Raw genomic sequence first — 9,904 nt, 5'->3', positions numbered from 1 at the left:
CGTATTAAAAGTGAAATGAAACAAATCATATGTATCACAAAGAAATGTAAACAGGCGTAGACCTTGGGCTCGTCGTGAATGGAGGAAATGAGATCGTAAAGAAGATCGAAGTAGTGGAGAGGATCAGGAAGCTTGAGAGATGAGGAAGCAACTATAGAACTCCTTGTTCATGTTATCATTGCCTCCTCCAACCACCAATCTTCACCACCTCTTCCGATTTTCATGGACCCGAGCCGCTGCTCCAGCCTCCGAGCCGAGCCCTCAAGTCGATCAAATCTCGGTGGTCTGGAATATCACATGATGCACGTCAGCAAGGATGTGAGCTTGAAGCGGGCCCTCAATTCTTAACTCCACACCGGAGTACTTGATTTGAGATACGAGCTTGGTTGCGTTATTCCTTTAGGATAAACAAAAGGGATTCGGTAGTGGTGGAGGCGGATTAGGGTTTACAGAGAAATGGTGAAGGAGATAGTAAAGGTTGTTGGCTGGAGGAGAGGATGAATTCGTTATTTCTTCCCGAACAGCAACAACTTGATCAGAGAACAAAACCTGCAAATGAGGTCTAAGGTTTACATGGAAACCCTAAAAGATGGATGAAACGCGGGGTTTTTAATTTTTTAGGATCTCATTTTTCCCCCTGCTATTGAAGGATGGAACGCGCGTTCCATTAAAATTTATAAAGCAACAACCTTAGACAACATGCATTTTATTATAGGTGCCCTCCGTGTTTTTTTTTTTTTTTTGTTTTTCTTTTAGATACTAATTTAAGGGCACGCAATAATGCGTGACCTAAATCTTTAAATTTTTTGCAGAGACGACGCTTTTTTAATGTCACTCTCTTTTGCGTCACATAAATCAATGAGTGTCGTGGTTTGCGCGTCGTAAAAGGGTATTTTTCTTGTAGTGATAGTTATATTAGGCACGCCATGGGGCCTAGAAAGAAAATAATACAATGTTATCCTACCATATATATATATATATATATATATATATATATATATATATATATATATATATATATATATATATATATATATATATATATATATATATATTATTCGAATCTCCGAGCGTTGCTCCTGAATATAATTATTTAATTCAAATAATAACGTATAACAAAATGTGATTTAATATTTATATATGAAAAACCAATGTTAGTAGCAAAACAAACTCTATAGTTAACATATTAGTTTTATTAATTGTAATAAATTTATATCATTAGCTATTTTCACTATTAATTTATGATTTCATAAATCATTTTATGTTGTGTAAATTATATATCAAACATATATATATATATATATATATATATATATATATATATATATATATATATATATATATATATATATATATATATATATATATATATATAACATACAAAGTAGTATGAAAAAATAAATACTACAAATTTTGATGATTTTATAGAACGTTTTGAATCATTCAAAATGAATATTCAGAAAAAAACATACATTTGATATATAGAAACATTATTATAAAATATATGTGGTTAAATAACCATTGATGCGACAAAACTTATTTTTTTTCTAACTCTTTCATTTTGAATCGTAAATCTTTTCAAACATATGATTTTTTTAATCAAAACTTATTTATATACTACTAATATAGCTACAATGTGTATAATAAATAAGTGGCAAATAAAAAAGAATTACATATTAATAACCATAAGTTTAAAAAACTTTTGAATGTAGTGGAAAATATAAAGACATAGCTAATTACATTAAATTTGAAATCATAATTACATTTAAATTAAAAACTATTGAGTTGTACTGCGAGTTTTAATCTCTTAGTTGTGGTCAATAATGTATTATAAATATTAACAGTTATATGTTATAAAAACAATATGATAAACATCTAAAATTGAAATAATAATTTTTATTCTAAGTTGTAATTAATATTATAATTATTTTAAGTATATGATAAGAAAGATATATAAAGTTGTGTTTGAATCAAATTGAATTAAGTTTTTGATTTAAATTTATTTTAAATATTTTTAACTAATTTATAAACAATTTATTTGAATATTTATTATTATTATTATTATTATTATTATTATTATTATTATTATTATTATTATTATTTCAAGCAACAATAATTTTTAATATAATATAATATATTTCGGTTTATGTTATTTTAAACAATTATTACTTTTTACTTAATTAAAAACTACTTATTTAAGTTTTTTCACTATTATATTTAGCAACTATCGTACTTTTGTATTGCACTTTTATTTTTATCCCTACGGGTATCAAATATTGGACGAGAATGAACGATCCTAATAAAATGGTGATTTGAATTTTAAAACTATAGTAATTATTATGTACTGTAACTAATCTTAATTTTTTTGTTTGTTAAGAGTGAGTTAGGGGAGGAGGAGTATTACACTAGAGGTATATTTTTATCACTTATATTTTCTTATGAAAATATTAATATATTATTTATTTTACTTTTCCTTTACGATAAAGAACGAATATAGAAAAAGGAAATTGACAAATGTAATAAGATAATTATTTATTTTTATTACTATCAAAACATTTAAAAATGGGTACATCAATATAAGTTTTGGTAGAACATAAATGATTCATTTTTATAAGACACATAATCATTGGTTTTCAAGAATAAAGTCGTATCATAATAAAAATCATTTGTTGTAATTCGTCATTATCACCAACAATTTGGAATAATAGTTGTAAACTCTTTTAATCAAAATCAATTATAAAAGACTCCATCGATATTATTTACAACAAAATAAGCGATATAAACTAACATAATATATAACTTATAATAGCATAAATACATGTTGAGTAATGTTCTTTTGGACATAAAATATATTTTCCTAACATAAAAAAGAGAGACAACATAAAAATGCATAAATGTTAACAAAGTTAATTGTTCTAACTGATAAATAGCTTGAATGTTGATTTACCAAAAGTTCATGAGAAGTAATTATCAGTCTCACTTCATCATCTTGTGATTATAGAAAGATGCATAAAACATAAACTTAAAAAATGATCTCAAGTATACTTTTACAAACATACCTAAATGTGAACCTTGGTTAATATCAAAAACTTTACATGCACCGAATTTGAGTTTAGATGAATTTATATTTGGAAAAGTTGAAATTGCTTTCTTACATCCATGGAACCACTCACATAACTCTTAAAACCCTACAAATATAATCTATCATTTTGTGTTGACGTACATGCAATATTTATTCTACAAATTTCTTATATAGGCTAACTATTTCAATTTGAAGTGTTTTGGGAGTTACAAAAAATCATAATATTTCAATTAATCATAAATTAATTTGTATAAGTTGAATAGTCTTGGGAGTTTCAAATTCATGAGGTTCAAGAAAAAATGGTTGCTTTATATATATATATATATATATATATATATATATATATATATATATATATATATATATATATCATTTGAGAACCTATAGTTTCCCGAGAACCCGAGAACTAATTTTAGACCGTTAGATCAAAAAAAGAAGGGTCAAGATGCAAGGTGGCGTTTTTATAAATAAGTTAAAAACTAAAGAGAAGGAGCATGTTAAATAAATCAAACAGAGGGCAATTTAGGAATGTAAAAACTGACATCCAAACATACCTACATATCCATTCCACTCTTTCTCTCTCTCTCTCTCTCTCTCTCTCTCTCTCTCTCTTTCTCCCTCTCTCTGTCACACACACACATGCATTATCATCACTTCGCTTTAGATTACATCTAGATCTATCCAACTTTCATTGTTGATGCCACACTCCTTGATCTCACGTTCTTCATAGAAAAACTCCACTGAAGATGGTTTGATTTTGAATCGATTTATCCTCCATCAATTCGTTCCCTGAAGTATACCGTAATCCCTGACTTCATATCGGCCTCCTTTGTGGATTGAATACCTGAACGAAGAAGCTGATCCCTAACTTTCGATCTCGGTCTCAATTTTCCTCCACCTGAAGTTACCTAAACATAAGTTTTTATTTTTCTGCATTTCTTCGGTTTTTTAGATCAGATTTTACTTTTTCTTTTCTGCATTACCAAAACTAAGTTGACAATATATATGCTTATTATATGCTTTTTTGTATACTGACTTAGTTATCGGATTCAATACAGTACGTGATATTGAAACTACTTAGAGTTTAGAAGGTTTCTTATTAAGAACTAAGAAGAACATTTTCGTGAAAATATAAAATTCTAGTGCTATTTTCCTTCATGTGTGGCCTTATTAATATTGTTGTTCTCTTTAACATGGACCCGCCTGGTGAAAATAGTCAATTTGTATTCAAAGTGTCAGGTTTTTTTGAAGTGCACACAAGTTGCTTGACGAAAGTCCTGAACCAGATTTAGTTGCTTTGCTTTAATATCAAGGTATATTGGCTTAATACAAGTATACAACTTTGCATTCCTTTGTTCATTTATAATAATCCATGATATTTTCTTAGCATTTTACTGGAGTTCTAGCTGTAATTGACCTTGATTGTATATGAGATGCTATGAACATACTCAGTGGTGACTCCAAGAAGATCAACTCATTAGTAAGTAATATTCTAATTATCCACTTCACATATTTTTTAAAGCGTCAAAAGTTTTTAATTATTTCAAATCTTCATATTTCCCAGGTGCCTGTAGACCTTGTGATTGACCTTTTAGTTTAAGTAGATGTTTCAAGAAGTGCAAATGTTGTTCAAGCAAACATGTACCCTGAATTTCAACACAATGATGAACACTTTTCCTTTCTGAAATGGGGATAACATGCTTTTGACAACATGATTTTATAGTATTGTTCACCAGGTAAATATTTACACATTAAAACCACATCACAGATGAACCTTGCAAATAATCAATGTAATAAGCAAAAAAAGTTTAAAAATACAATGAAAAGACAGTGAATATTGATAAATTCTTTATAATCGCTGTAATTTCATGTTTAACTATTCGTCATCGGAATTGAATTCTATTGCTATACTTATTTGATTTTTTCTTTGAAAACTTTGATGCTTGTTTATTGGGAAATCTTCAAAAAAGTCCCAAACTTTTGGGAAAAGTTACACTTTTGTTCCAACTTTTTTTTTGAACAAAAAACCCAGGAAACCGGATAAATCGAACATTTTGGCCCTATTTTACCGACGACCCTCATTTAGCCGGTAAAAAATGCTTATGTGGCCAGGACTTGCTTACGTGGGTTTAATCGATCTCATTTATACACACACAGTACAACTTACTTCTCTCGTTTCACATTCTCCCTCAGTAAACTTGGGTTTTTACCCCCGTGCAGTTGAAATCATGGACGATATCCATGATATTGATACAATAGATGTGGAGCTGGATGTGTACTTCAAAAAGAAACAAGTTTCCCGATGTAAAGATGAATTTCTCAATATTCTATGTGAAGAAGACGATTACAAGGCAGTAGATGATTTTAAAACTGAAAATGATGTTGAAACTCTAAACGATGCTCAATCTGGAATCACTAAAGAAGAATGAGATGAAGATTATCTGGAAGGTAGTAACGAGGAAGATAGTGATGAGGAATTTGAGTGTTCTACCCACAATCCAAAGGTGAATGGAACAAAATGAGAACAACGCTTGGTGAAAGGTATGAATCCCCACATGAATTGAAATTGTGTTTAACCAACTATGCTATTAATAAGGGTTTTCAAATCCGTTTGAAAAAAATGTGATAGTGTTAGACTAGCGGCAATACGTGGAAGTGATCCAGAGAAGTTTCCATTTGTGGCTAGGGCTTCTTGGATGAGTACTGAAAGGTGATCCAGAGAAGTGTCCAAGTTAAAAAGATGATAGATATTCATAAATGTGTTCGAAATTTTAACAATTCAAGGCTTATGGATCCTACCTAGTTAGCTACGAAATTTGTGAAGGAGTTGATTAGGAAACCTAATTTAAAAAGCAAGGAGATACAGGTAATTATACAAAGTAAATTTCATTGCAAAATTTCATGGTCAAAGTGTTATAGATGAAGGATGAGGGCACTGTCATTAATTCATGGGAAATTGAGTGACCACTACGCAAGAGTTTGGGATTATGGGCATGAGCTACTAAGATCCAATCCAGACAGCACAATTTAGATTATAGTTACTGTAAACCCTGATAATACCACCACATTTCATAGATTCTACATTTGCTTTAAAGAAATAAGAGAGGGGTGGAAAAGGGGATGTCGTAGGGTAATAGGATTGGATGGTTCTTTTTTGAAGGGACAGTGTAAGGGGAGCTGTTAACTGCAATATATAGGGATGCCAACAGTCAGGTGTATCCTATAGCATGGGCAGTTGTTGATGTAAAGAACAAGAACAACTAGAAATGGTTCCTGTATTTGGTTAATGATAATCTTGGATTGCAAGGTTGAAGGGGTGTGTGTGTAATCAGTGACAAACACAAGGTAAAGTAACTATCTCTTTATTTTTCATTATTTACAATAGTGTATGGTGTTGCTAATTAACTTTTTTTCATGATTAAGGGTATTCTTGAAGCTAGTAAGGATATTCTACCATATGTTGAGCATAGGCAATGTGCTATGCATATCTATGCCAATTTCAGAAACATGTTTTGGGCAGCTGCAAAATCTACCATAGAAGGAGATTTCAAGTTTAATATGGAAAGGATCAGGGCAATAAGTTCTACTGCTTATGATCATCTCATGGCAAGGGAACCAACTTCATGGTGCAGGGCATATTTCTCTACTGGCTTGGCTTGTGAGGCTGTAGAGAATGGGATTCCTGAGTGTTTCAATGTAATCATTGTAGACACAAGAAAGAAACCTCTAATGAATATACTTGAAGAGATTAGGATTTACATGATGGAAAGGTATTGCAATCTGAAACAAGAGGCTTAAAACTTGGTTGGTGAAGTTTGTCCTTCCGTGGTAACAAAGATGGAAGATTTTGGAGAAGACATTAAGTAAGTATTTTCAATTGTTTTGTTTTTACATGTTCTATCATATGTGTTTGCATCTTATGTTCTATTTTATGTGTTTGCAGAAGTTGGTATGTAGTTCCAAGTGATGTGAATGAATATGACGTAAGGAATGGGTTTCAAAACTATGGAGTTGACTTGAAGGAAAAAGGTGTGTTTGTAGATTATGGGAACTTTCAGGGTTACCTTGTGTGCATGCATAAGTGGCAATATTGTACACCAATCAAGATCCAGTTAATTTTATAAGTAGTTGGTTTAACAAGAAGAAATACAAGGCAATTTATGATCAAGATATATTCCCAGTTACTGGAAGTAACTTATGGGAAGAAACAAGTTACACTAAGCCCCTTCCACCCATTGAAAGGAGGATCCCAGGAAGGCCTAGTGTTAAAAGAAGAAGACATGTTTCATAAAATCAAGACAAGTACTATCAAGTCTCAAGTAAGATTAGAACTGTCCAGTGTAAAAATTGTCTACAAAGGGGACACAATAAAACATCATGCAAGAATCCTAGAGTGGTTCCTAAACGTCAACCTAAAAAAAAGGGCAGACCTAGGTTGGAACTTGATTTTCTTAATTGGTCAGGAACTAGAAGAGGATCTAAAGGTGGTGGAAGGGCTGGTAGAGGATGAAGTAGAGGTGGTGGTAGGGGATCTAGTGGAAGAGGCAATAGAGGTGGTGGTAGGGGATCTGGTGAAGGAGTCCAAACAAAATATTGGGAGGGTACTTCTGAGTTTCCTAAATGTGATTCTGAACATGTAGTCATTCCAAATGTTGTGAGTGAAAAAGATGAAAGTCCAGATTTTCACATGGACATAAGCATAACAATTGACAACCTAAGGAAATCTTACTACACTACAGAAGATATCATGGACTGTCTTGGACTCAGTGAAGCAAAATTACAACAAATTGAAGGTCTTGGATTGAGTGAAGCAAAAGTACAACCTATTGAAGATGTGGATGTTGCTATGTCACAAGTATTCTTTCTCATTATTCATCTTGTGATGTTAAATATTGCTAAATGGCCTTTTTGTTATGCTTGTTACAGGATGTTGGAATTGCTAGCCAAATAACAGTTGAAGAACTCCCTATAACTCAAGTACTTGGAGATGAGGAAAGGATGAATAAGGAGGATGGCATAGATGAGCCGGGGATGGGTGAGGTAATGATGAATGATGAAAGGATGGATGGTGAGAGAGAAATACTTATCACACAACAATTGAATCAAGTAAGAAGGAGGCCTACAAAGAGGAGCAGAGTGAATCAAGTCAGAAGGAGGAAGCCTTCAGAAAGGATAACGGATATCAAGTTGCAAAAGGTGGTAGCTGTCAAGAATGGAAAGGGGATGAGTTCATCCAACCCCCTTAGTCTAGAATAGGATGTTTCTATTCCCTACTTTTGTTAAGATCATGTATAAAACTTTTGGGTTTGAGTAGAAAATGTTGATAGCCCTTTTTGTCTACAACCATATAAACTATAGGCTTTGGGCCCATTGTTCATGGTTTTAGGCATTTACACAACTAGCCATAAAACTTCTTCGGATTTGGTTAATATTACTACATGTTCTATAATTAACAATGTTTATGTTTGGTTATACTGATTCCTTGTTTTATAGATTCCATTCATGCATACATTACTTGAAAATAAATCATGTATGATTCCAGTTTGGTTATATTACTACATGTTCTATAAACTTGTTTTGCTTTGGTTTATATTACTACTTGTGCCTACAATGTTTGCTTCTATGGATACTAGTTATGCATGATTCCGGTCATGCATGATTCCAGTCATGCATGATTCCAGTCATGCATGATTGACTCCTTTGTGTATTAAGTCCATTATTAACTGATTACAGTCATACTTTGATTCCATTCATTGATTACAATCAACACATTTAAAGTTCATACATAAACTAGTTACTTCATTCATAATCAGATGAGTCACAAAATACTACATTCAATTTATCCGGTTTCCTGGGTTTTTTTGTTCATAAAAAAATGGGACAAAAGTGTAACTTTTCCTAAAAGTTTGGGACTATTTTGAAGATTTCCCTTGTTTATTTAACAAAACATGATTTCATCTAGTTAATTCATTCATGTTTTTCTAATAAGTAAAATAACTTGGCAAATTGGCATTTAGCTACTCTACATCGTGACCTAAAATTTAATGGAACATACATTAATTTTGAATATAATATCTAAAGTTGATAGAAAATATGTTTGATTTCAAGGTCTATATATGAATTAAATGTAACCTTAAGATTGAAATTTAGAATGGATTCAAAGGCTTATACATTTGTTTAAATTAAGATATGAGTTTTTTTTATAGATCTGGAGATGACATATATGGCAGTATCTTTATTGTGTTTAGGTGCTTTGTGATTTTTTAGGATAAATCACCCTTTTTCATCCACATAAAATAGAATAGACATGTTGTTTGAGGTCAACATTTTATAATCACTCATTGTCATTATAAAAACTCCATATTTTTATATCATATGTTTTAGATGACGATCATATATTCATATTATCATCTCAAATGATCTTTTTTCAGGTATTTGTTAGAACATACAAATTTACCACTTCATCATTATGTATAATGATTAACTTGAATTATTTTTGTTCACAACATAACAACTTTTGAGCACTTGAATTACATAAAGAAAAAATAATTTCTAAATTCAATTTTTTTGTTATTTGTTTCTAATGAATTGAACTTGGAATTCCTTTCCTGAAACCAGTTCAAAAGATTCCACCAATGTAGAATAGACTTTCATGGCCATTTTTGTGTGACATCCCCATTTTCACGGCCAGAAAAGACCGATTATGTTTATGCTTTATAAAAATCAGAGTACCCTTTTTATAAAAATGTTGCGGAATTTGTTCCCAGAAAAACATGATAAATATGTTATCAAAACATTTCCGAAGAAATGTATTTTTTAATT

Source organism: Lactuca sativa, chromosome 4 (genome assembly GCF_002870075.4).
Source record: "Lactuca sativa cultivar Salinas chromosome 4, Lsat_Salinas_v11, whole genome shotgun sequence".
In the NCBI taxonomy this organism is placed as follows: domain Eukaryota; kingdom Viridiplantae; phylum Streptophyta; class Magnoliopsida; order Asterales; family Asteraceae; genus Lactuca; species Lactuca sativa.
Note: the sequence above shows the minus strand (reverse complement) of the source record.